The sequence below is a fragment of the Neofelis nebulosa genome, chromosome 9 (assembly GCF_028018385.1).
Source record: "Neofelis nebulosa isolate mNeoNeb1 chromosome 9, mNeoNeb1.pri, whole genome shotgun sequence".
Classification (NCBI taxonomy): domain Eukaryota; kingdom Metazoa; phylum Chordata; class Mammalia; order Carnivora; family Felidae; genus Neofelis; species Neofelis nebulosa.
Window position 1 is genome coordinate 55,537,391 of NC_080790.1, and position 27,092 is coordinate 55,564,482.

The 27,092-nt window shown below is 41.3% G+C and overlaps 1 protein-coding gene across 11 annotated transcripts in view; it reads left to right on the forward strand.

Annotated features, from left to right (window-relative positions):
- LOC131484997 (E3 ubiquitin-protein ligase RNF113A-like) overlaps positions 1–27,092 on the forward strand; it is a 505,434-nt gene that overhangs the window by 187,807 nt on the left and 290,535 nt on the right. For 2 of the 11 annotated variants that reach the window (XM_058683880.1, XM_058683881.1), the window contains exon 1: positions 25,459–25,549. The exons of the other annotated variants lie outside the window; for them this stretch is intronic. The gene's annotated coding sequence lies outside the window, so the exon portion shown is untranslated. Of the gene's footprint in view, positions 1–25,458; positions 25,550–27,092 lie in introns of those variants that run through there. 11 annotated transcript variants of the gene reach the window in all.

Below are 27,092 nucleotides of genomic sequence, written 5' to 3' on the forward strand. Positions count from 1 at the left end.
TTTAGGGTATTTATTACAAGTCTAGAGTATTATAAAATTAAATAAATCCTTCTCTCTAGAAGGAACATCCACATTTGTGGCCATCTATAAGAAACATACTGATTTATTAATAACTTTGTGTTGGAAAGCTCAGCTCTTCACATTTTTAGCACAGATCTGGAACACTGTTCTTCCAGGGTCCTTTGTGAATAGTGGAAGTCTGTTTGGGATGTATATAAGAATGCAAGGTGAATTGCATTTGGCTAACAGTAATTAGGTCAGGAATAACAGTACCTTATATAAATTATGAGTTTTTCTTTTTCATGCAAAAGAAGTCTGGAGACAAGCACTAGGCTAATGTCATGACCTTGTGGTGTCCTCAGAGTCCTAGGTTCTTTCCAGCTTCCTGTTCCTTCATCAAGAGGATGGCTTCCATCCCTGGAGATGCTTCTTGGTCCAGGATAACTACTGGAGCTGTAGTCATCATCACTTCCATGCCTATGTAGGGGATGAAGGGCGAAACGAGGAGATCCTAGCTGTCTGCCTCTTTCTTAAGAGAAAATCTCTTCTTGTAACTCATTTTCAACAATATCCATCTACACATCATTGGTCACTCTGACCTGTAAGGGCATATTTTAGCCAGGCAATCCCAACTGGATTCTTTTACCAAGGAAGAAGGGAGAATATACACTGATTGGGCTATTAGCATCTGACAAAGCAGGAGTTCCAGGAACCTATGTGAGGCATTTCCTGAGCAAACCTGCCTGCTCCCACTTCTGATCCTGAAGGCTTTAACACCCTTTCTCAATAAATTCAGAGCCTCCCAGCATCCTGTGTGATACAAGACTAGTTCATCTATAAAATAGGCACACCTCAGAAAGGTTTACGAGGGGCCCTGCGGTGGCTCAGTTGGTTAAGCGTCTGACTCTTATTTTTGGCTCAGGCCATGATCCCACAGTCGTGAGATTGAGCCCCGTGTTGGGTTCCATGTGTTGACGGTGTGGAAACTGCTTGGGATTCTCTATCCCTCTCTCTCTCTGCTCCTCCCCTGCTCATGCTTTTTCTCAAAATAACTAAACTTTGAAAAAAAAAATAAGTGCTTCTTTTTGAGAGAGAGAGAGAGAGGGAGAACTGGGGAGGGGCAGAGAAAGAGGAAGTCAGAGGATCTAAAGCAGGCTCTGCACTGTCAACACAGAGCCCGATGCGGGGCTTGAACTCCCCAACTATGAGATCATGACCTGAGCCAAAGGCACTTAACTGACTGAGCCACCCAGACACCCCAATAAACTTTTTTTTAATGTTTATTTATTTTTGAGAGAGACCGAGCGTGAGTGGGGGAGGGGCAGAGAGAGACAGACAGACAGACAGACAGACAGAGAGACAGAGACAGAATCTGAAACAGGCTCCAGGCTCTGAGGTGTCAGCACAGAGCCTGATGTGGGGCTGAAACTCGCGAACCATGAGATCATGACCTGAGCTGAAGTTGGACCCTTAACTGACTGAGCCGCCCAGGTGCCCCAACTTTTTTTTTTTTAAAGGTTTACCTTGGGGAGCCTGGGTGGCTCAGTCGGTTGAGCGTCCGACTTTGGCTCAGGTCATGATCTCATGGCCCATGGGTTTGAGTCCCGTGTCGGGCTCTGTGCTGACAGCTCAGAGCTTGGAGCCTGCTTCTGGTTCTGTGTCTCCCCCTCTCTCTGCCTCTCCACCACTCGTGCTCTGTCTCTCTCAAAAACTAAATAAACATAAAAAATAAATAAAAATTAAAAAGATTTACCAATGGGCTGTGGGATACACAGCAATCTAAAGAGGAAGGCAAATTGGCCCTGGATGCTGGAAGTAGACATCAAAGGCAAGAGTGTGAAAACACAATTTGAAATATTGTCATTGATGTAGCCAGTTCACCTAGGACAACAGGATGTGGACATGGTTAAGTCTCAGATCTCTGATTTATCCCCAGCACAGGAGTTTCCAGACTAATAGCCACTTTTTACTGCACACTTAATAGGGCCAGGTGCTAACCATCCATTATATCTAATCCTCATATGACCTTGCATGGAAGACATTGATATCCCAGTTTTTCAGCTAGGGAAATTGGAAGTCAGGGGGTTAGATCACTTACTCAAGTCACACAGCTCATAAGAGCAAGAGTAGGGAGGTGGACCCACACCTCTGACATCAAATCTGTGTCTCTCTCCCTCTGTTGCAGGCTGGCGATTGGATGCTGGTTTAGGAAAGACACTGAGATTCTGTAGAAAAAAATTTGATGGCCTTGTTCTCATGATGGGAAGTGGTACTTAGGATGGGTTGAAGTATCCCTCCTCCTGATCGATGGCAACTCTTCCCTGACCATTCTCCATTGCACCCCAGGTCCACTGTTGGGTGTTCAGAGAAGCGAATTCCTGGCCTCTTATTTTCCTCATTGGGTCACATTTTGTGCTACCTTCATCCCCATGTGCCACTCTAGAATGGAGAAAGGCATCATAAAAGCAATCAGTATATATTCTCATATTTTTTCTTCATCTAAAAAGATGAAGTCATGGCATATGGTCAGATTGCCAGCACTGTTAATAATAAACCTCATATAATTAAGCACTGATTTATTCCTTTATATAAGTGAAACAAATTGCCTTAACTGCCTTTGCTCAAGACCATCCAGTCAGATGGATTATGAATAGGAAGTTGAAACTAAAAATTATGGGTGCTCATATTTCACTGTGGTGGAGGTTTATTGGAGGCACAATTAGAACCCTAACTAAATGTGTCCTGTGTCCCTTTTGATGGAGAGATCAGATATTAATCTGGGGATATGACTAATTCTCAACACAGCTGCTCTCCTTGCTCTAATATTCCTGCTTTAGGTTCAAAACCTGGAAACATGTTTAAAAAATTGATCAGAGCTTATAATAGCAATAATCACCTTGAAATTGGTTGTTACTCTGGTTAATGAACTGAGTAGTAGAGCACAAGCCTCCCTCTGTGTCCCTCAGGCCTTTAACTAACAAGCTGGTTGTTAACCACTGGGTTTATTAAAAAAAAGAAAGCTCTCTTTAGGGGACTGAACTGGGAAAAAGTAGGAGGCTGAATATTTTCACTCATGATCCTTTGACAGCATCAGCCACCTCCAGCAGCCAGACCCCTCTCCCACCAGAGCCAAGGCTGGGATGATCCAATGGAGATGCCCAAAGAGTGGTCCAGGAGCTTTTTCGAAATGCGAAATCTCAAGTGCCATCCCAGACCTGCGGCACAAGGGTATGTATTTTAATAAGATCCCCTGCTGAAGAAGCCCTGAGCTGGGTGACTCCCCTTGCTCCAAGCCCCAATTTATAAATCTGGGACCTCATATCACAGGCTCCTCTGCAGACTCTCATAAGGTCTCAGCAGACCCACTGTTTCTGACCTCAACTGAATCCCCACAGAATAAGGCAACATGCACCAAAGCATGGATCATGACAACTACTGGGGAATAGACCCTTCATAAATAGCTATTTAAAAAAGCTATTTCCCCAAAACTCATCTCCTTTTAAGGAAGAATTTCTTACAGAAAGGGGAAGCCCGGCTTTGTAAGGGTGCTGGGATTGTCAGGCAGCCTCAAGTGGTCAAGGCAGTCCCTGTGGTTCAGATGTTATCAAGTAAGGGGCTCACACTCTTAGAATGGTTTTGTTCTAATTTGATATCTTAGTGGTTAGATTAGACCTCTTGCCCTTCATTTAAATGCCACTGACAAAATTACTTGCTTAATGTCTGAAGAGAAACACTCCTTTTCATAGAGCCTGCGGACTTCCCAAGACCCCTAAGCAACCCTCTCCAAGTGAGTAGGGTTCAACTCTATGCTCTGCTTCAGGTCTAATGAGCTGCTGTTTTATTTCTTTGCTCTGTTTCCTTTTCTAACTGTCCAGGGCAAAAGATTTCCTCAAAACCTTAATGAAACCCAAATCACAGACTATGTTTTATTGATGTGCGTGCCACTGTTCTGGAATGGTGGGATGATAGGTGAAGGGAGCAGCTTCAGGGAGCCACGGAAGGCTGTGGGAATGACGTCATGGGCTAGGGAGGCTGTGAGCAGTTGGAGGAGAGATTCTCCTGCAGTTTGGCGTCCACAGATAAGCCTGGGAGTAAAAAGTGACATCATCTGGGTTAAGCAGAGCATTGGAGATACGAAATATGAGGAGCCAGCTGGGGCCAATCCACTTCCTCACTCAGACCCCCAGAGTCACTTAGGTTGTAAGTCAGGCTCCGTGAAAAGACGCTGGGGTGAGCTGTGCACAGCAGTCCTACCAGGACGTCATTTCCCCACCGCTCTTGATAGAAACCACCTCTCCCCTTCCCTTCACTTCCTTTGTGGTTTTTGTAGGTGTTGGGTCACTCAGTGTGTATGCTGCCCTCCTCCCAGATTTACTGGAATTTAATTTTTTTCACTCTAAGGAAGGTAGCCCCTTAATGACCCCTTATTTCCTTAAAAGGAGGGATACCTTTTATGATTTGTTGGTTGTGAACTGGATAATAATGTGATTCTAGGTTACTTTTCACCCATAGCGATTCTTTAAAAATTTTAAGTTACAAAGAAGTCTCATTTTGTACTTCTGCATTGCAAATTTTTAGGAATCCAAGCAAAACAGCCTGTCTTTCAATCTGTGTTGTATTCTGTAAGACATTTCATTTTCTTTAACGCACATTGTGCCTTTTCTCTTTTTTCAAAACTGGAGATTTGTAGACAGTTGCACAGTGTTGGATTTAGAAGGACCCTGTGTGGGAGCTAGTCCAGCTCTCTCTTGTAATAGAAGTGGAGCTCTAGCTTTAGTGGGGTTGCAACTTACACCAGGTCACAAAACTAGTTGGTGCCAGTGTTAGAATCCTGTTTCTCCTTTCTTATACTGGATTTTGAAAATTGTACAACGAAAGAATACTTAGAAGGAAATTCATTCTTTGTCCAAAATGTGGCAATTCCCTCTCTCCCAATACTCTCCCCACCCTGCCCATTGCCATTTATCTATAGATTTTTTTGCCCATTCAGAAATTTAAAAATATAAACAAATTAAATTTATTAGTGCTTTTCTTTATGTTGCCTATGCATTTTTGTCATATTTAGGAATGTCTGTTATACTCTAAAGTTATTTTGAAAAATGTTTTCTTCTAGTGCATTTATATATCATAGAAAGGGCTTATAAAGTAGCAAACTGCTACCACTCTATACCCCCCTTGCCTTTCTTTGTTTTCATGGCACTTGTTATTCTAGACCTGATGGAATGTATCACAAAAGGAAGGACTTTGTTTTGTCCTTTACAGGACTTTGTCCATAGTAGATACATCAGAAGTTTTCATTGTTGAAATATTTTATGGTTTTTTTTTTTGCCACATTTAAATGCACTTGGAATTTATTTTACAGTAAGGAATAAGGTAGGTCTTCAGTTCTACTTCTTCTTCCCCCTTTAAGTATCTCCCGTTTTGTCTTTGGTCAACTTTTTCATTAGTAAGTTCATTCTTTCCCCATGAATTTGAAATATCATTTTTATCCCATAATACCTACCTGAATTTATTTGAGGACTGTGCCTCATAAATATCCTAGCTTCTTTAATGTGTTTTTCTCCAGTTGAGATTATTGTGTGTGTCATTTTATCGAATCCTCCTGATTTCCCTACCCTTGTGGTTGTTTTGATTGGGATTGGACCCTACTCCTTCTGACTCATAGTCTAGGAGTAGTACTCCTGGACTAAATTAGCTTGGAATATAAAAGAAGGCATCTGAAGAATAAAGAAAATCATTATCCTCAACAGGATTAGATGTCTGAATGCAGAAATAACCAATGGAGTTGCATTTATTGAAGATATACTATCATATTTCATTGAATGAAAGATAACATTAATTACAAAACATTGCTTTATGTACCATTAGAAATTTTAAAAGAGAGGTGCCTGGGTGGCTCAGTAGTTTAAGCATTGGCTCAGGTCATGATCTCATGGCTCGTGAGTTTGAGCCCCACATCAGGCTCTGTGCTGGCAGTTCAGAGCCTGGAGCCTGCTTCAGATTCTGTGTCTCCCTCTGTCTGCCCCTCCCCTGCTCACGCTCTGTCTCTCTCTCCTTTAATGTTTTAAATAAACATTAAAAAATATTTTTTTAAAGAAATTTTAAAAGATTGTCAAGTTAACTATGTAATACCATCAATTGTAAGATGCATTCACTTTCAAAGATGTTAAAATGTGAACAAAAATGTGTCTTAGAATCAATGAAAGAGATTAGTGGAATGTATTATAAAAAAACATAATAGGAAATTTTCTTGCATAGTAATTTTTGTACTCTTTTTAAATGCTCTTCAAAAATCTCATCTTGTTTGTTCCTTATTACTTCTCTGTGGTGGGGGAAGGACCAGTGTTTTAATTCTCAGTTTATCTGTAACAACAATAGCAACATGTATGCAGCAATAACCATGAGTCAGGTGATATTCTAAGCCCAAGGTCATAAAATAAAGGGTAAAGTGATTTGACCCTGAGAAATTTGGTCCCAGAGTTCATGTTCTTTTTTTTTAAGTTTTTTTTTAATGTTTATCTTTGAGAGAGAGGGAGGCACAGAATCTGAAGCAGGCTCCAGGCTCTGAGCTGTCATCACAGTCTGATGCGGGGCTTGAACTCACAAACTGTGAGATCATGACCTGAGCCAAAGTCGGACCCTTAACTGACTGAGTCACCCAGGTGCCCTCAGAGTTCATGTTCTTAATCATAAACCTGCATGTGATGAGGAACTTGAAACCCAGAGACCTTAAAATATTTCCAGGATCTCTGAGTGGATTCTGACTCCTACACCAGCATGTTACATGCCACCACTTGAAAAATGTAATAGTGAGCACCATGGGTCATTATATTTTTAAACCTTTGGTTTTAGCTCAGAGGGGTCTACTAGTCTTGGCCTGTGGTGTTACCAGGAAGGATGATGAGTAGGAGAGGGAGCATTCAAGCTCTTTAGACCAGAGACTTAGAAGATACATTTAAGTAATTTCTAAGTTCTCCTTTCCAATCTCAGCAGTTTACAAAACTATATACAAGATAGAGGCTGGTTATTGGCTTGAAGTATATTTCTCTTATACTTTTTGCTTTTGTTATTTCTGCCTTGACTATAATAAAATATCTCCAGTCAGCCATGTGTTCATCAGAACTTTGGGTTTCTTTCCTGAGGCTCTTGCTTTGTTTACCCCAGGTAGAATCACCAACAGTGGCAGCTCTCTCTGAACAGAACTTCCCACTGAATTATACAGAACTGATTTTGGTTGACCCTAAAAGGACAGTCCTTATAGGGTGAGGGATGCAACTTCTTTCCTTGGAGTTAATTATGGTGATTATCTGCATGTCTGTGTGTGAAATTTCTGTGCTTACCTGGAATGATTCACTTCCTGAAATATCAACTCATCTAAGTTTTTGAAGTCCTTTCCCTCCACAAAGGACTCAAGGGCATGTAAATGAGTGATTTGTGAGTAGTCACTTTGCCTTTTGGGATATAGAACATTCCAGATGGAGTGAGACAGCAGCAATTGCTTTTATGTCTTTACTTGGACTTTTGGTGCTAATGCCTACTTGAATAAGGATCAGGTTGCCTTTCTCCTTGTTCTGGAGAACAGATTTCCTTTGTTTTAAAACAAATATGGATGAACCACTTTCTCTAATGCTTTTACAGAGATAGGTGTCAGGATGCACCAGGTTACCCTACACTCATCATTAAAACTGAAAATATAAGTTACGAGAAAGGAATTTAGGCCTAACTAGTTCAGGCCTCATCAGCCCCTCCCCAGTTCCATTCATTAATTCCTCTTACAATGCCTTTTTCTCCCCGTTTTATCTTGGAGTCTAGCTGACTGAGATTTTGGAAATGAACTTTCCTGAATTGTTTTGGACAGTGTGTGGGAAGTTCAAGATCACGGCTTCTCGACTGGCCATCAAAGAGAAGGGAAATCTTCTCTTACAAATGGGAATTTGCTGCAGTCTCATGTGTTAAACCTTAACCAATGAGCCCTAAGAATAGCTCCCCAACCTCATTAAAAAATTAAACAATTTCAGATAGAGAGTTATCCATGAGGCAAAATATTGCTAAAGTAACTGGTGCTCCTCCCTGGCTCTGTAATGATTTCTTAACCAAACCTGAGGATGCCTCGGTACTTCTTCCATTGCTCTGCCTGGGAGCCATGTCACTGGTACAGAGGCTGATCCATTTTAGTGGTTTGATGTGACCCCAGAGGCTATCCTCTGGAAGCTGACCACCAGGCCTCCATGGGCTATCTGAGGGTTTTCCCAGCATTCTCTTTCTCAGCAGGGTTGTGATAAAGGAAACTATATTGGCCTCTCTTAACAGGAGGAGTATTTACTCTAGGCTGTGATTAACAAAGGTGTGCTTCTTGAGATGGTGAATTTTTCCATTGTTTCTCTCTTGTTGAGGACCCCCGCCCTGAAGTATTTTGAATTAAATAGTTCGGTCCTGAAAATGTTAATTACTATAATTTATTGGAGAACTCAATATCAGGATTCAGTTTACTTTGAAACATTGCAAATACTAAACACATTGCCTCTGTGTGTTCAGCAATGGTGATTCTAATATGGTCAGTTGTTATTGTGGCTATGAAGCCTTATTAGGGTCCTTTAGAACTCTCTGGAATGTGTAGATTTTTACTCTAATTGCAGGCTATGGCTTGGCTTCTGCTATACATTTATAGCAGAGGCTAAGTGTGTGGATTTACAGTAAGTTTCAGCAACAGTTGAACGAGGCAGTAAAACTAGTAGGTAGGGGTTGGGTTTTGGGCACAGACTATGTGGGTTAAATCCCTGCTTCCCACTTACTATCTTTATGGTTTGAGGCAAGTACCTTAATCTCTCCAAGTTTTGTCCTCTTATTTGTGAAATAGGAAAATTAAAATAGAGGTCTGTATTTGTTTATCTAAAACTTTTGGGGCTAGATGTATTTTACAATTCAGATTATTTGATACCTTAGAAAAGTTAGCTAGTATACATACTCTATTTGACATTAACCCCCCAGCAAGAGCAAGGCCTGGGTGGTATTCTGTAACCTATTAATATTTCTGGAGCAAAATGGATAACTATTCACACTAAATAAAGGTTAGGAATAGGCTAACAGCAATTAAAATTCAGATTTTATTGTCAAGTGAATTTGTGGCAAACTTATGAACAAACTAGATAGTTTCAGGGGTTTTTGGACTTGGGAGTTGCATATAATGGATAATAAATTTGTACTTACTTTTAAAGTTATTCTTCTTAAATAAACTATGTGAAAAGTGCAGTGGTTTCTATATAATAACTTCCCAATAGATGTTAGCTAGCACTGAGGTTTTAATCTTCTTGCTGGAATCCACTTCCTTAATGTTAGTTTGTCTCTGAGCATTCTGGTTGGTCATTTTGTCTTTGGGTCACCCTGTAAATACGTGTTGTTTCCAAGTACAGTGAAAGCTTGGATTGTGAGTAGCTTGTCGTGCGAATGTTCTGCAAGACGAGCAAATATTTCTAATAAATTTTAACTTGATAAATGAGCAGTGTCTTGCAATAGGAGTAGTATGTGTCACCAAATGCTACATGATCACAACCGAGCCAATAGTTCTCTCTCTCTCTCTCTCTCTCTCTCTCTCTCTCTCTCTTTCTCTCTGTGGTATTGTGGGTGATTGTCAATGCAATGTCAGATTTCTGTGAAATCCTCAAAGGAGGAAAAAGTAAGTGTCATTTAACAAGATTCCTTATTAAAGCTGCACGAAAAGAAAAAGATTCCATTGAGCCAATAGATAGCAGTGATTCCATTAGTGGTAGTGAAAGTCGTCCTACCAATCCTCCTGTCTCTTGTCTCCCTCACACCAGTCATGAAGGTTTTCAAAGGTAAGTACAGGTTAATTTGTTTATTTTCTTCATATTTTGTATTTTCTTTATTATTTTGTATTGTATTACAGTATTATGATCATTTTTATATGGATATTTTTGGGTTATGGCACGAATCATCTGAGTTTCCATTATTTCTTCTGGGGAAATTCGCTTTGATATACAAGTGCTTTGGATTACAGGCATGTTTCCAGAACGAATTATGCTTATAAATCAAGATTTCACTGTATACCCAGATGAGAAGTCTTTTACTAGCTCTGCCTTTTAAGATGGTTCTTCTGTTCCACTAGTTCTAGAGAGCAGCAGGCCCATTGAATTTTCTGTAATGATGGAAACGTCCTATATCTGTGTGATCCAATATGGCAGTCAGTAGCCACGTATGGCTGTTAAGCACTTGAAACGTGGCCAGTGTGATTGAGAAACTGAATTTTGAATTTCATTTTATTTTAATTAATTGAAATTAACATAGCCACATGGGAGTAATGGCCACCACATACTGGGCAGTACAAGTCTAAAGAGACCTGGGCATGGGGTTTCATGCTGAGGTGACCTTGTCCCCTCTAGATGCAGAATTCTTTATCCTTAAGCTGCTGAAGTTGATGAGGAACTTCTCCTTCATTTGTTTGTTTCTCAAGTAGTTTATGAGTGTCTGCTGCAGATCAAAGTTTGTGTTAGGCACTGGGGATACAAAGTTTTTGCGCTAAAGGAGGACACACATATTTAAAGCATACATTTGTGAGCGCATAAAGTAAACATTTAAACACATGAACACTCTCTAATGAATCCAGTGATAGAGTTGCTGGACACACAGCCAGCCTGGTGGAGGGTCAGAGGAGACTTTCTTGAGAAGGAAGTGTTTAACTTCTTGTACAAGTAGAAGTTAGCCAAGGGCAATGGGCTAAAGGGAAGAAGACATTCTAAGTGACTATAAGAAGAGACATGGAAATGAAAACCAGTGTGGTATTGGGCAAGCTATCCTTTGTTGATATGGCTAGAGTGGCTGAGGTTGGGGCTGGTGGTCAGTACATGCAAGGCCTTTTATGCTACTGAGTTCTGAGAGGCAATACTCTGAGCCTAGGCAAACTCGAGAAGTGGAGACTCACTCTTTCATAGTTTTGGTTAGGATTAGTCAGGAAAGCAAAAATCTATGCTACATACTTCAAGATGGAGGAGGTTTCATGTTGGAGATTAGAGTCCTATATAATGATTAGGGTCTAGAGAACAAAGTTAAGGCCACTTTGAAGAAATTCAGAGGATTACAGGAGGACACCACCAATCATCTTGGCCGTCTGTAGCCCTGAAAACCATAGGCAAGAATCCACCTTGGCTGTTTGCTCTCTTCCAATGCCTGTGTGCCCTGCTGCAGCTGGAGGACAGTGCTCTTCCTTCCCTTCTGCCTTCCAAATCTTATGTCTGTTTCTTTCAGTGGTGGAATTTAGCAAAGAAATCTGTGAATTGTAGTTTCCAGGCCTTCCACTCTTGAAGTGCAGGGAACGGCTTAGATGAGCAGGACAGCACTGGGTAGTAATAAATAGTATAAGATACAACCATTTTCTGAAGTGCCTAAACTAGTAATGTCACCTATAGGTAAGGTGACCACAGCATTTACCATCTAAACCAGGTCATTTTTGAAAATGAAAGGAGCTATAAACTTTATTGATAGGTTATTAGTTGATATACAGAATTATAATCTGTGACTATCTCCAGCAAATAGAAATATGTGGTTTCCTTAGATTAGGGCATCATTAAAAAATATGTAATTTTTTTAAGTGAGGGTAAATAGAAGAGGCAACAAGGAAAAAATGTGGGTAATTGTTGAATCTGGGTAATAGGTACCTAAGGCTTCATTATACAGTTCTGTCTTCTTTTGTGTGTGCTTGAAATTTTCATAATAAAAGTTAAATAAAGAAAGAAAGTACCTGAAATTGAGATTTAATTGATTCATATATATGTGAAGTATAGGTATATATGGATACATATGAATATATATTCATATGTATAGTTGTTAATATAACCTATTCAGAAGATGGTGTTTAAAAAAACTAATATGTGTGATCCTTTAGGACCTCTGAGAATAAAGTTATGTAACCAGAAAGGGGAGGGGGGCTTTGGGTTTGGGTTTTGGGGCTGTTGGACACTGCATCTGAATTCTGTTTAAAGTTGCTCAGTAGGTCTTTAGGAGTGGCTTTGATAATTAGTCCAGAAACCAGAATTGCAATAGAATTAGCCCCTCAGATGATTTAGCATAGTCCCTGGTGTCTAGAAAGTGCTCAGTAAAGACTTTTCAGTCAACAAAGTAAGAATACCGCTGTGTTCTCCTTTTGCAGGAAGTAAGTTTAAACTCAGATGACAGCTGGCAAGGCTGGGATAAGTCTGGGAAGATAGCTATCTTGATGTCAGGGACCATGGCTGTTTTTTGAAACATGAAGAGGTTGATTGCATCATGCTCACTTGATTTTGTAATTTATCCAGTTGAGCTCTTAACTCTGCTTTTGAAAAAATAAATTTATTATGAGTTCAGTGGAGCCCTGGCTATTGTTTCTCCAGCCTGGAAGCAGATGTGTCTTTGGAGCATGCTGGTTTGGAGGACCCACCAAACATCCCAAGGAACTAAATGTGAAATGAGCAGGGAATGTTGGCTCCCATCTCAATGATGCTTTGTGATCTAAGAGGTGTTTTCTATTTTCAACAATGTGCTGCAGAACGGTCTGTAACAGTCTGTTGCAATTTTCTCCCCAAATCTCCCACATTTCTGCCAATAGTGAATTAGACTGTCATTAGCTTCACAGATGTGCTTTGATCCCTACACGGCTTGTCTCCTGGCGGGGAGACATCTGAACCATTGATGCAGATTTTCTAAACCTGGAGGATAAAGCACAACACAGTGCAGAGAACGTGGGCGAGGAGCCTGGAGCCCTGGGTTTGACTTGCATTTCTGTTGCTAATTAACTGTGTCATCTTGGGTGAGGCACTAAACTTCTCATTGTCTCAGTTCTCCTATCTGTTAAATGAGAGGATCGGATGGGTCCCTAAGTTTCTTTCAGATTCTTTGTTAATGAATGAGAAAACTCTTCAGGTTTAGAGACAGATGCTATCTCGCTGCTGGGATTTGGTTGTCTGAATTTACAATCCATGGTGCTTTTCCGGCATAACGATTAATCCTGTTGGGTTACTAGCTCACTGGTCCCCAGTATGCTGCCTGTCAAAGGGTGTAAGAGCTCTCTGGGCTTGATGATAGATCTTTTGGGGGCATCTCTGTCCTTCAAAGACCTCATTGTTTAAAGAAGGAAAAATACATTTCTGAGCTGATAAAGCTCTTAGTGATCCTCTAGGGACTTCTAGTCTAAACCTGGATGTATAGGGCAGGAGCCCAAGACCCAGAGAGGGTAATCACTTGGCCAACGCTATGTTTGACCCCACTCCGATCTGCCTACCATTAGGCCATAATCCCAGTACTCAAGCTTGTCAGCAGCCCACACCTCGTCAATGGAAAGATCCTTGGTGATTTTAATTTCACCATAGACAAGAACAAGATCATAAGGAGTGCAGGTGCTTCTTCAGGCTCAGGGAAAGGTGTGGCAGTGGATTTAGAAACCCTGGCGGAAAGTTCCCGTGTCACTGTGTACAAAACCAGACAACTCACTTACTTGTATGAACCTTAGTCTCATCTGCCGAATGGTAATGGTAATAACACCTTTACTGCCTACCTCTCAGACCTTTCATGCAGAGCTCATGGATATGATGGGACAACTCTGATAATTAAATAGATTTAAATAAAGGATAATAAAACACAGTAACAAGCACCTGTTGAAAATTTTTGACATGTCAGGCAATGTTTATGCCCTTCAAGTACATTTGCTGATTGAATCCTGAAATAATTCCATTAGGTAAGTGTTACAAACGTAAGGCTTTTTTTTCTTTTTTTAAATAAATTTAAAACAACTAAGATTGTTGAGCTAATGAAGAGAAGTGCTGGGTCTCACACAAAGGCAGCCCAGGCATGTACTGTGAACCACATACTAGAGTGACTTGAGTTTTCAGTAGTCCCATGAAATCAGCAACCATCTCCTGACTACTATATATACTGTTCTGAACAATGCTGGATGATATCTTTGTATGACTGGTGCCAATCCAAGCAACTCATTCCAAGATAGGTGATGAGCACAGCACTTTGCTCACAGGGCCTTTTCTGCCCCAGAATCAGGGAGTGTGGATGACTGGGTTGGAAAATGATGATTATTGAAACCAACTCCCAACTATTCACACCTCTAACCACCTCTGCTCACACACCCACTCAGCACCCTTGCTCATCACCTCAGTAAATAATCAGTATCTCTCATGAATAGCCAGAGATGTAGCTGGGAAGGAGAGGCCAAATCATGTGCCTTCTCTGTTTGTCTGGAGCAGTCATGTATGGGATCAGTTTTCAGACAGAGGGAGGCATATCTATCTCTTATCTGTTTTTCTGTATCTGTCTACCTACCTATGTACCTACCTACTTTTGAATTATACTCTTAAGGGGCTCATTTCAGAGGTTTTGATTTCCAGTTATTTCCTCCTGACCCACCAGTTTAGGAAATAAATTACAACAAGGAATCTTTAAAGTATATGTTTTAGTGCACTTTGAGGGAAAGGATAGAGAATTCACAATTGACCACTGATGGACAGGGCATCTTCCCCAGCAGGGGTAACAGCTTCTGATACTTCCTCCCCTTTGTATACACCTTGAAATGCCAGGAGATAGTATGCAAAGAAAATGGAGTCCTTTGGACAAATACTCCTACACTTCAAATTTGTTTTAACAAACATCCTAACCATATGAGAGAGAAAATATCTGAAATATTTGTTTATGACAGATAAACCTATGTGTATATATGTGTGTATGTGCATATATATGTATGCATTTACATAATAAATACATATAGCTACATATAGGTAACAGGCATGTATGGTCATGTTATATTTTTATTTGCTTAAAATATCTAAAACATTAACATGTTGATAATTTTCTAATTATAAAAATAATACATACTTTGAAAATATAGAATAACAATAGAAAAAGTCATCCCTTCACCTGAAAGTAGCCACTGTAAAGATTTTTTTAAGTTTGTTTGAGAGAGAGCATGTGCATGTGCAAGTGTGGGGGAAGGGTAGAGAGAGAGAGAGAGGGAGGGAGGGAATCCCAAGTGGGCTCCATGCTGCCGGCACAGAGCCAGACCAGGGGCTCAGTCCCACCAACCATGAGATCATGACGAGCCGAAAGCAAGAGTCGGTTGATTAGCCGACTGAGCCACCTGGGTGCTTCGCCACTGTAAAGATTTTGAGATGTGCTTCAGTCTCTTCTAGGAGGAGGGAGGGGCAGAGAGAGAGAGAATCTTAAGCAGGCTCCACACTTGACTGAGCGACTTGACTGTCCCTCTCTTGTTTTTTAATCAAAGGAAAGCTTGTGCATAATTTAAAAACTCAAATAGTCATACAAAAAAGGCAGCAGGTCCTTGCTCCAGGCCTATTGTCAAGTGAGGTTTCTCAGAGGAAATGGTTTTCAACTGTTTTGGCTGTCACTGCTGGTATTTATTACCATATTTATATATGATACTTCTTGTGCTATTTTTAAATTTTTTTTAATCTTTCTTTAGTTTTGAGAGAGAGAGAGTGCAAGCAGAGGAGGAACAGAAAGAGAGGGAGACACAGAATCTGAAGCAGGCTGTCAGCACAGAGCCCGATGGGGGCTTGAACCCACAAACTGCGAGTCCATGACCTAAGCTGAAGTCGGACGCTTAGCCAACTGAGCCGTCCAGGCACCCCTATGTGCTATTTTTGACTTACCAAATGTAGACATTACCTGTTGACTTCCTACTAATGTAACCATTTGGGTCTCTTATAGCCCCTCTGCCCTTTCACACACATTCACACACCTTCTCTCCAACCAGTACCTTTTATTGTAAATCAGGGTTTACATATAAATACTAAAATTCTGACTTCAACTCCAATACATGTGTGTAACGGTTTTCCCACACCAGACCAAAAAGATAATAGAGAAGTTCTGGGAGTCTAATTTCACCTATTAAAAAAGTTACCTTCTCTGTTCAGTGCTAAGACTCTTCCTTTCCTTTCTTAGCTCTGCAGAGCAAATTGACTTACTTCTGAGAAATTCTAAGGAGGAAAATGGGGTAGATCTGATGTGTGATGGTGATAGTCTAGGCAACTAGACCCCAAGATTCCTTCTTACCTGAGCAGTTTTCTGTTAAGAACTTCTTGTTTCTTCTGCGTTTCCATCAAGTTTTAACTAATGAGACCATTTTGAATATAATCCATTTATCTTTTGGCTAGTTCTTTACCTCAGAGAAGTCCTTCCCAAGGAATAGAAGCTTGGGCAGTGCAAGGGAGCAGTGCATTTGTTGATTAAAGGTAACACCACTTGGTCTTCACAAATCCTTACATCTTAGTTACTGGGTAATATGGACGTTCTTTCACTTGCTTACTTCTGTTTAATTAATCTCTATATCCTCAGTGCTAGGACATAATAGGTACTCAGTGAATGCTTAGTGAATTAATGCGTACATAAGTTATGTCCTGGAAAGGTAAATAAATTTGATAAATGAAATACTATTTTAAAAATGATCCGTATCATAATTTCAACCTTGTTTTCTCTTCATCTCTGATTTCTTGTTATGTCAGAAATAGCTCCTGCTTCCCAAATATTCCCTGTGCTCCCCTGTGATTCTCAGCTTCTCTTGCTTTAACGTGAGGCCAGATGAGTAGTTCTATCCAGTAGGATATGAGCACCAGTGATGGGTGTCACTTCTTATCTGAGACAATTATGAGCTAGTGTTAATTCTTTCTGTCCTCTCTGTCCTGGTCTGGAGGAGGGGAAGGGGTGGCAGCTAAGAAGACTGAAAGGGTAGAATGGTCCTATAGAGACAGCTTGGTTCCTTGAGGCACTGGAGGAGAAACAAGAAGAAGAACTGCCTCACTTGCCTCCAATAGGGATGTAAGGGAGAAAAAAATCGTTGTGTTAACCATGGAGATTTCAGGGTTTCTTTGTCATTACAGTGGAGCCTAGTCAATCCTAACTAATAAATACTTCCCTTGGTTGTTTTATTCTTACGAGCCTGTCTGAAGGAGAATGTGACTAATACCTCTTTCTCAAACGTAAGAATGTACAGAATCCTAGAAAAAAAGGAAAAAAAAAGTCTCTTGGACCATTTTATTTAATAATTGTTTCAGGTAAGTACATACATGGAATTAAGGAAAAGCTCTTTATGCTTATAGCTTTTCTGTAACTCCAACATCAAAATTAAAAAAAAAATCATATAGATAAGCCAAGTCACTACAGTTTGTGATTGGTAGTATTTTGTTGAGATAAAATTTTGTGCATTTTGTTTAGTTGTTGAAAAATGCAATGTCAACTTTAATTCTATATTTTAGTCATTTCTCTATTTTTTTTTTTCGTTTTTTTATTTTTTTATTTTTTTTATTTTTGGGACAGAGAGAGACAGAGCATGAACGGGGGAGGGGCAGAGAGAGAGGGAGACACAGAATCGGAAACAGGCTCCAGGCTCCGAGCCATCAGCCCAGAGCCTGACGCGGGGCTCGAACTCACGGACCGCGAGATCGTGACCTGGCTGAAGTCGGACGCTTAACCGACTGCACCACCCAGGCGGCCCTCATTTCTCTATTTTGATGTCAGTGACTCTTAATGAAGAGAATCCTTGTTGCATAAAAATGATGTAGAAAATTGCTTTATAAACTTCAGGCCTTTGTTTGCTAGTTCAGGATAATTGGACCTTTCTTCTAGCCCAAACTCTACATGGAGCAGTCCGCAAAAGAACATTTCAGTGAGCTATCTCCTACTCTATTAGCTGTCTTATTCACTGGGAGGAAAGATTAGTATTGCATTGTTAGTTAAACCTCCGTTAAGTGGATAAATAATCCAGTCATTACTTGAATTAGGACAGAGAAAGTATTTGTTGTGCATTTGCTGCTGTTTACTGCTAATCAACATTTCTAAATGGTTTGGAGAGGTCAGGGTCCACCCAATGTCTCTCCTTACAGTGGGTTTGTCCTGATTGCCAGAGCAAATTTCTTCTTGAGTCAGGTGTACCTGACAACCTATCTTGCTAGTAAAAGAGAACAAAATCTTCAAATTCTCATGGATAGTTATTTTGGACCCTTGAGAATATGTCCAGGGAACTAAATGTTTATGAACCTCTAATTAGTACCATAGTTGAATTTGGGCTTTTGGAACCAGACAAACCTAGATTCTAATCTTGAGTTAGTCTTACAACCTATTGAGCAAATTATTTACCCTGCCTGAGTCCCTGTTTATTTATTGTAACAGGGACATGATACCTATTACACGATATTGTGAAGATGAAGTGAGATATACATGCTTAGCACATGGCATATGATGTCATTCAATAAATGGAAGTATAATTACAACTCCTCTAGTTAATTAGTTTGGTCAATTTTCTTCCGAGTATATCTGGGTGGCTCAATCTCCTCTCCATTTTGTTTTCATACTCTCACATCCTCAGGTGGTTCCTAAGGCTTGAAGAAAAAGGAGATACTCATCTGCAGAGTATTAACCTTAAAAATGAACCTGCTGTGTTTCAGCACATAATCTCCTGGCCAGCTACATTAGTCTTTGGTAGATTGGTAGTACTGGAAATTACACGGAAATGTAAGACTGAAGAATATAGGCCTGTTGGGAGTCTGCTTTCTTCTTATTGAAGTACAGAAATGTGTATACTGTGGGTTTTTTTCTCCCTTTTTTTGGAGGGCAAGTAGCTATCACTGTGGTGGTCTACACTTGACATTTTCCTGTTCTATCATTAGCATATTTTTGTTCCAGGGAGTTCTGAAGAGCAGTCTCTGGTTTATAAACTCTCAAGTTAGAATCTGTGGCTCTTCCTTAGTGGGCTCTAGCCTCTACTGGCACCATGGTGCTACTCTCATGAGAGTTGTCATTTAGAGTTGTCAGCATATCTGAATCTGGAAATGGGAAAGAGAAGGGAAGAAATCATGAGAAGCTCAATGTACCTTATGATCAGTGTGTAGTTTAGCCTCCCAGAAAGGTTACCCTGCGTAAGGGTAACCACTCTACCCCAAAGCATCAGATTATTACTTCAATTTCTTCATTTTACTTCAGGCAGTTTTAGTTAGTTGAGTAGAGATTCCTGACGGCTAACCCATTTCATCTGCTAAAAGTGCCTCAGGTTTTGAGAATGTTGGAGCCTAATAAACATCCATGTCTCACTGAACAGATTCTTTCAGATTTCTTTCCTCCGAACACCTAGCTTGGCTTCCTTATCTGAACAACTTGTTATTTTGAGTGATGGTAAAGAATCAGAAGAACTCCGAATCGTGGAGTGCTATGAGAGTTGAACAGACCTAGGCAGATTCCTGCATGAGGAACTGAGGGCAGCTTGAGGCCAGAGACCCCAGAGGAGAGGGATACTAGTAAGGGTATAAAGAGAAGAGAGGCTGAAGATGTCAGAGACACGCTTTATCAACAGTAAACTCTCATTTATCATTTGCCTAAAGTAATTCCCAATACCAAGAAAGGGAGTGGGAAAGGTAGAAAGAGAAAAAATTCCTTTAGCTAATCTTTTTCTGGGTCTTCTTATATCTTGTCATAATCCCTTCTGAGAGGTGACTTTGAACGTTTTTGTATTGTCTCATCTGTAAAATGGGTCGAAAGTTCTGCTGTACATTTAATAGAAAGGCTATAAAGATGAAATGTGCATCTGCTTTCAAAAGAAAATGCTGTACGAATGCGGAGAGTTAACCACCATTGGCTCTGGTGGCAGACAACGGGGAACACATGAAATTAGCTCATTCTCTCTTGCCACTTGCGAAGAATTCTAGGAAGTGCATACTTAGTTGCTATGACTGGAGGAGGAACTGATTTCTTTCTGCTCAGTCCCCTTTTACCCGTGAAGTGAAAATCTTTTTATGGACAGCCATTTTAAGAAATTAAAAAAAAAATTTTTTTTGGACAGTGATTTTTATGGTTCCCTTCAAGGAGTGAAGAATAGAGGTGAATCTTTGATGCCATTTTTCCCTTTGATTTTTTTTTTCCTTGGAAAAGGGGTAAATTTTGAGTCCCTGAGTTTTTCCTAGGTCTTACTTAGCACATGGGTGTAGCTCTTGAGCAAATTCAGCTTGCTCTGTTGTGTCTTGAAACCCTTTTTGAGCTGAGCCAAGGAGCACCTTGGGCACAGCATAGTGTCTCACCTGCAGATGGAAATGGACACAGGATCATGCATTGCTGTAGACTATAGTATGGGACCCGGTGGGGGAGTCTGAGTTCTATTCTTGCCTCTATCATTGCTGGCTGTGTGATCTCTGGCATCTTCTCCCCTACTTGCCTCAGTTTCTTCATCTGCAAATGGGGAATAACGCCTGTGCCTTTGTCAGACAGTTGTGGGGATTAAATGAGGTGACAGAATTTCTTCATTTTACTTCAGGCAATTTTAGTTAGTTGAATAGAAATTCATGACGGCTAACCCATTTCATCTTCTAAAAAGTGCTCCAACTTTTGAGAATGTTTGAGGCCAATAAACATCCATGTCTCACTGAACAAAGGATGTAACAAAGTGACTCAGACATAGTGAACACCAATATTGTTAGCTGTTGTGAGTGTCTAAAGATCCTTAACTTTTTGGCTAAGAGATGCTATGCTAAAGATTTAGGATCCCCTGCAAAATAAAAATCAACTTGAAGCTATATAAAGCACTATTGATAGTAAATACTTTAGGACAATGGGGAAACAGGATTTGACAAACAAAACTGATTTTGTGCTGGCTTCAGAAATTTGCCCACTAAAAAATGGTGACAGACATAAGAGGCCAAGCTCTTGTACTGGCAGCTATGTACCTGCTTGACTTTCGGGGGGAGTATGGGATATATTTTCTACTGCAGTGCTGAAATATGAGGGGGAGAGAAAAATCCCATTAAGTCTAGATACTTCCCATTTTATGGGTTAAGACAAAAGAGTGGATGGGATGTCAACATCAAAGTATACCAAGGGAGTAGACTCAGACTGTAAAGGATTTAGTACTTTCAAATGATTTCCATGTCCAGTGATACTTGAAGTGTTTTTAACACAATTCCATGGTATTTATGCAGAAAGATGCCATTTTAAAATAATGACTGTGAAAAGTTATTTGTCAAAACTCAAGTAACTAAAGCAAACACTTTTCTGTGCTTGACATTTATTTGGCTAATTTTCATGTATCTGTACAGTTTAATAAAGTCAGCTGTAACCTCATCCATTATATAAACTCAGAACGTATTTTATCCACTTATCTCAGACCCTGTTATCTGATATTAGTGCGAAAGGAAGGAGTTTATTCTCTTTTCCTTGGTACTGTTTCTATGATCAGAACTCTCCTTTAAATGTGGCTGGATTTAGGCTTTCACTGTATGTCCCAAGTGGGTTCACCACTGTTAATGAAGGGAAGGGGTTCTAGTGATTCTCTTTATTGCCAGATGCTTCCTTACTAGTGCTGGAGAAGGAAACGTGGAGATCCATTCTAGAATGTGACTTCTCTCAGAACCCCCTTTCTGTTTCTCTTTTACTAGGTAAGGTAGATATGGTTGCAGAACTTTCTTAGATTGTACAGAGATTTGTTCCTTCTTTCTCAGGATTGTTTTCCTTTCTTCTTCTAACCAAGCCTTATAACAACCCCAGGAATTCTGGGACCTGATTTTCCTTAGATCATATTAGAGTAGGGCTCTTCTCCTCATCCTCACATTTCCCATAGAGACCTCTTCTCCATTCTCTTGAAGCAGGGAATATAAGGGTGAACACTTTGGGTTTCTCCCACTCTACTTGCTTCTTTCCAAGTGTTGGAGTAGTTAACTGGGTTGCTGGGAGGCTGACATCCATGGGACAATATTTAAGTCAGTTATTAGTATGGAATGGTGCCTCTGCCAACATCCAGAGCAGATGGGCTTATGCACTTCCAGTCTCCATGGGGTCAAAGACTAAACAAGTCCTCTACTCTCTCCTTGCCCTGGCATCTCTACCTAGTACTGGTCCATGTGTTAGGATGGGTTCTCTAGACTCCATCTTCTTATTGACAAGTCTCAAGGATTAGATAAGAGAAGGAAGTTGGAGAAGGTTAGAGTTGGAGAAAGAAGCTTCTACTTTACTCCCAAGTGTAAGCTGTGCCCTTGTGCCCAGCTTTATCATAGAGCCCAGTCTTTGGGTATGATTGAGTATTTGTTTGTATATTAATAAAACCAATGCTTTGACACTCCTTACTCTCATGATTCTTGGGTAGATTGGCTCAACTTGTCAGAACCCAGGAGGACAAATTGAGACTTAGGTCACAACCCCAACTCCTCCTACAAGATACAAACCCAGGGGCACCTGGGTGGCTCAGTTGGTTAAGTGCCGACTTCGGCTGAGGTCATGATCTCACAGTTCATGGGTTCAAGCCCCGCATCAGGCTCTGTGCTGACATGTCGGAGCCTGGAGCCTGCTTTGGATGCTGTGTCTCCCTCTCTCTCTGCCCCTCCCCTGCCCATGCTCTGTCTCTCTCTCTCTCAAAAATGAATAAACATTAAAAAAAATGGAAAAATAAAAGATAGAAACCCAGTAGTATCATTTCCATTCCCTCAGCTGTTCCAACCTCCAACCAGGTGGGACCTTGTCCCTCCTTTTCTCTGCCCAGGTTGGCTTTGTATAAAAGCTTTGTTTTTGTTCCAAGAGAATGGCCTTGGCAATTCCCATCCCACTCTTCTAAACTTGAGTTGGAGCTATGGCTTAGGTTCTGAGCAATGTGGTTGACTAGAAAAGGAGGGAAATAATAGTTTCTGGAGAAGTGACTTCACCAGAGGCCTGTTGCAAAAAAGGAAAGATACTTGTACTCCCTCTGGAAAGTGGGGTTTTTTATCTAAAAATCTGGTGCTGCCATGAGTAGCGTGGAGCTGACCCGACGGTCACTCAGCAATATAAATTTCACTTAAGAAAGAAGGAAAGGAAACGGTGATGATGCCGTTGAAGGAGAGGGGTATAAGGCTTTCCCATGGATTTTTCTTAGGGCCCCCACTTGAGGTACTGCAGATACTGAAGGGAAATGACAACGGAGACTCTCAATAGCAACAAAGGTACATTGCTGACAGGTGCCCAGGTACATGAAGCCATTTGGGAGCCACGTCCCATTGGCTTGGATATAGAAGAAAATGGCTTCTATTGAAGAGACACCCTACCTTTCCCAGAGGGAGACAAGTGGATACTAGGGGCCACAGGGACAAGGAGCTGAGCTCTGGGATACAGAGCTTACTGTCACCTCACATAAGGTCTCTCCATTTAGGGGAGTGTGGTTCAAGACCAGTCCTATGATAGCTGAGCAGATACCGGTGGGAAATGCAATAGGATCAGAAGGCGTGTGGTCCAGTACGAGTAAAAGCAAAGCTTCTTCTGAGTGTAACTTTGAATGCTAAGGAGGAGGGCGGCTCAGGTGAGAGACATATGTATTTAAATTCTGTAAGGTTATAAGATCTGAAGTGAATGTCCTGGGAGAACAGTGTGAAATGACTGTTGAGTCCAAACCAGGGCTATTTTTTTATTAAATATTAATGCCACACATTTCTGCAGGGTTCATAGAACAGATGTTAGGCCTGACATTGTGGCGATTTAATTGACTAAGAATATTTCCTGTCATTTTTATCAATGTCTGGCTTTCCAATGTCTGTGAAATCTGAAAATATAAAACACAGGAAGAGATAATTAATACTCCGTTTCCATCCGTGGTTACCTGAATATTGCCCCCTGGAGAAGTTGTAGCTTTCTCCTGAGTATTTTTCTTGGAGGCAGAGACATGCTGAGCTGACCTAGTCTCCCTGCAAATTGTTCCACTGGGCCTGTAGCTGGAGAACAGCCCACTCTGTAAGCGCAATTCTTTCTTTCCTGTTGGTTTTAAGAAAATAAGCAACTTCTAAATAAGCTTTGCTTTCGTGGCAAAAACTCCTCGGGGTTCCGATTTTTCCCTTTCTTTCTAAATCCTCCCCTCCCCCACTTTCCCAAGTCCTTTTGCTCAACATCTTCCTAGATTTAAAACAACAACAATAAAAGGCTCTTTGACAGCGAAATCTTTGCGGAGGGACCTTTCTAAGTAGAATCCAAGGAAGTGGATAGGACTTATTTTGAGCAAATTCTCAGTGACATAAAATGTGGCTTATGGTGATTTAGCATCAGGAAATATTTGCTAAGTAGAGAGCTCAGGAAAGAACAATTCTAAAGTGATTCTTGGTCAGGTGCAGCTTATAATGGGCCTATTCATAGGGAAAAAAAGCCCTAGGTCCCTTCCTCACAAAAATTACATTATTTACATGGGAAAACTGTGGTCACACATTTGCCCTGTAAGGAAGGCCATGTTGCTTTACATTTATTAAATGATTTTGGCCCGCCATGCTGAAGTTTCTGTTACAACCTCAAGGGAGAGCAGCTCATGGTAAGAGAGGGAGAAAGGAGAAGATGTGTTGTTCTCAGCCCTGGACATTAAATCATTGCAGTAGTGATTTTAGAGGAAATGAGGCAAAATTGGGCTAAATGAAAACCTGCTGGTGTGGCCTGGGAATTACCCCTAGCAGCTCAGGGAAGGCCTAAACACTGTACCGTCTGTACCCGTGGGTCTGAGCTGTTGCCCTCTGCCCAGGGATTTTGCTCTCCACCTTAAAGGTGCAGGCTTGGCCCACCTGTCTGCTTCTAAAACACCCTTGTGTTCTTGTTGTCAAAGCGAGGTGGCATGTGTCATTAGCTGAGGGGAATTAAATCCTGAGCTGTAGAAGTGTAAGGCACTTTTTGAAGGTAGTTTTTAGGATGCAGAGAGAAGTGACACCGGTGTGAGAGGGAAGCCAGAGTCTACCCTGCCGTCTAATGTGATACGAGAGGAGATGACATGGGGGTCCTTGGTGGAGACTCACTGCAGCGTGTTATAGAATATGCTTTAAGGAAACAAGACCAGGCCCCTCTGTGTGTTATAATTTAAGGGGCATGTGCATCTGAGCCCGTAAGTCCACTCTTAAAGCTAGTCTTTGAGGGGAAGGCTTGATTTCTGAAGGACCCTTGGTAAAATACAAATGTGCTATCTTGGCTGCAACACCAATGAGTTGGTGAACCCACAGCATAGATTAGTTAGTGGTTTGGGATGTCGAGAATAGGTTCCTGCAGTGAGAGGACATAAAATTGGTAAGTTTTGAAGGGAGGAGGGGGGATGGGGGAGTCCTAGGCATAGATCTTCCCTCTATGGGGTGCCACACAGTCATGTCCAGGTTGAAGGTACAGCAGGAGGACACTGAGTACTTGGAATCTCCATGAAGAATGCTAACGAAAGGAGGATAAGAAGGGTCTGAGACACATCTTGCTCTCTTTCCCAGGGCCTGTCTTGGATGGCTCATGTTTTTTCCTACCCAGACAAGTATCACCACATACAGTCCTTTCTTAAAGGATGCTAAGCATTCTGTTTTCCTACACATGTTCTTTGGTTAAAAAAATGGGGACCCCAAGCCTAAGCCCCACAGTCGTAAGGGACATTTATGACATAGGAAGACTGAGACATTCTCCAAGGCCAACACTGAGCATCAGACCCTGCTTTCGCTGCTGAATTTCCAGCACCGAAGCTAGAAGGCGGAAGTAGCAGGCCTGGGTGAAAAGTTAGGTGATGTTTATAGCCATGGAACCAAAATACAGGAGGAGGCAGGTGGGTGAAATTTGCCTAGGTTGCCTCCATGTGTATAAATCATGAGCTTTTAGTTCGTTTAGGGGAAAAATCAAGCATTCCTGAAACAGACCCATTTCCCCCCACCTTTTTTAATGTGCCTTTTCCTGGATTTTGCTTTCAAATCTGCATGAATTATTTTTCTTCTATTAAATATTAATGTGCCTTTCTAAGTAGAAAAAGGGGGCAAATTAGGTCTGGTACGCATGTTCCCTGCTACTATTTACTGCTGCTGGGGGATTGCAGCAAATGCCAGCTCCCAGCACATTATTAAATCAGGCCTGCACTGAGCCCAGATGTTACACCGGAGCCGGTGCAGTAGATACAGGTTAAAACCAAACAGCAGCAGGTGCCAGGTTCTCTCTGGTGGGGCTTGCCTTCCCACATCCTTCTCCCTTCCCACCCACCCACCCCCCCGCCCCCAGTCCTGTGTGTGCCCTTTGGCAAATTCGCCATCAACTGGGTGCAGCTCACTCTTCCTGGAGCAGTAATTGTGTAAGGGGGATTTATTTTTTTAAGCCTGTTATTTTTTCCCCAATGACTCTTTCTACTTGATTAGTTCAGGATCAATATGTCTGGTAGGCAGAACGTGACGGGGAGGGTGATTTATCAGTGTCAGGGGTGGCTCTGGGCTTTGTTCATGTGGCTCTCCTCTTCATAGTGACTTCCCCCTCACACCGACACACATGTGCGCGCGTGTGTGCGCGCGCACACACACACACACACATACCACCACCACCACCACCAACAACAACAACACATCCTTCTCTCTGCTCTTCTCCTTATCTAAATTCTACTCATATTTGTGTGAATTTGGCCTTCTTGCTGAAGGCCATCCTATGGTGTCTAGTTTGTGACCTCCAACGAAACTGTGATGTTTCAGATGATGATTGTTACATGGTATGGGTTATGGTTCCCCAATAGTCTGTCAGCTTCCTGAGAGAAGGAATTATATCCCAAAAATATGAAGTGTGTAAAGAGCACAGGATTTGCGGTCAGGATCCTGAATTCTGACTGTGCAACCTTGGCAAATTTTTTAACGTGTAGGATACAGTTTTACTATCATCACCTACCTTCCTCCTCCTCATCATTTCTGAGACTCAGATCATTGTTTCTCAAATTGTAACATGCATATGGGTTTCCTAGGATCTGGAGTGGGCCTGAGATCCTGTGTGTCTAATGGGCTCCCAGGTAATGTCGATGATACTTGTCTGCTTGTCACACTTTGAGAAGCAAGGTCTCAAAGTAAATCCTAAGTGAGATAATATATGTGAAAGTGTCTCGTAAACTCAAAGACCCTGCCTATATCATTGCTAAACCTTAAGTCATCCTTGTCTCTTATTTTTTATCCCCATTTCAAATTCATCAGCAAATCCCACTGGTGCTGCCACAGAAGGCATCCTGAATGCAGCCATTTATGACCCCCTCTATCACTTCCAACTTCAGCTAAGCCACCTTCACATCTCTTGCTTGGAGATTATTGTAGTAGCTTCCTAACTGGTCTTGCTTCTACTTCTGTCCCTTT